Source organism: Dermacentor variabilis, chromosome 10 (assembly GCF_050947875.1).
Source record: "Dermacentor variabilis isolate Ectoservices chromosome 10, ASM5094787v1, whole genome shotgun sequence".
Taxonomy (NCBI): domain Eukaryota; kingdom Metazoa; phylum Arthropoda; class Arachnida; order Ixodida; family Ixodidae; genus Dermacentor; species Dermacentor variabilis.
The window spans coordinates 17,683,322-17,685,005 of record NC_134577.1 but is presented as its reverse complement, the minus strand read 5'-3'; positions in this window follow the sequence as shown (position 1 = coordinate 17,685,005).

Here is a 1,684-nt window from a genome sequence, read left to right as displayed (position 1 = left end):
GACCGTATTGCGCGACGAAGAGTGCGAGTAAATTTTCCGGAACAATAAGATGCACGCCGAAAGAATGGAAACTTTTCTTCGGGTGTAAGTCTGCATAAAACTTTCTTTTTTGTCCTAGCATGGATGTACATCCTGCAGAAGTGAACGTAAGAAAAAAAAAAGCTTTTAGTTTTGGAAATAAGCAAGCTTTTGAGAACGTGATCATGGAGAAAACGTAACATATCTTTGAGTATGTTATGAAGTGTGATCTATAAGACAGTGTGTAGATTACATCACACACACACACACACACACACACACACACACACACACACACACACACACACACACACACACACACACACACACACACACACACACACACACACACACACACACACACACATATATATATATATATATATATATATATATATATATATATATATATATATATATATATATATATATATATATATATATATATATATGACGGCACAATATTCACTCAACGCTTGAAGGAATGGTTGTTAGGCAGGCCGTACTATTTGTTTTATCTCGCATAGCGCTTCCAAAGTAGATGTTGCGCTTTTCGTCATGAAGCTTTTTTTTTCTTGGCTCAGTTAAGCCAGGAAACACATTGACCCATTTGCCCATCTATACCGCCAATATCGATTATACTTACTACTATTACCTGCCATTCAATAACATTGCTTATGATTTTTGGTCATCGTAACTTTTCATATTTTGTTTCACCTCTCCTTTCCAAATGTTAGGAGAATTTTGACGGTTTGTCGGTTTGAGAGATTGCATATAATGACGTAAACAGAAGACTTAATATCACGCGACATTAGGTACAGTCAGGGACCAAAGTTTGTGGACCATGGGCACAACAAAAGGGTTAAATATGTGTGCTCAGAGTGCAGTTCATGGCGTGAAACTGGAAATGTGATGCTTTATATCATATGGCACCACTTCGTTTCTAGCTCTGGACATTAATTATCAGATAATTCATTATTGCTTTGAATGCTGTGGTACACAAGATTTCGTTCGCGACCGTATTTCTGCATCATTTGATGAAGCCTTTGTTTCACACGGCACTACATTACCGCTAATTCGTGGCATTCAGTCATAACTGCTGAAAATGGGGACTCATGTTCAACACTTCTGTAAATAACAAGAACTGCTGCTCATTCCGACTAGGCTATAAATATATATGAAGGAGTAACTTCATAATAAATACACGAATGAACGCAACAACAACGTGGGCATACTAGAAAAGAAAATCTACATAATATTATCATGTTTAGAAAGGCTTTTTGAAAGTCAAGGATGCTGTCTGAAGTAATTTGCAGCATTCTTGCAACAGTGTCATTTTGTGAAAAGCACAAGATTCTCTGGGATTTTTTACATCAATCGCCACATTTCATTGTTGTAATTGCACATTATTTCAAATTTTATTGCTGCGTTTACAAATCAAAGCATACTGTTCTTCTTTACGAAACAGTTAATACTAGCTGTTAGATTGTCTGATAATGTCGGGCTGTGGTATAATAGTTAGAGTGCATGCAAGCTTTAAATAATCAAAACTTTATGTAGTCACCTGAGGAATGGATCGTTTGCTTTCACTTCTCTTTGTACACCCAAGCCACGTGAAAAAGTTTATGCAGCTTTTATTGTGTGTACAGTGTTAATTTTTATTGAT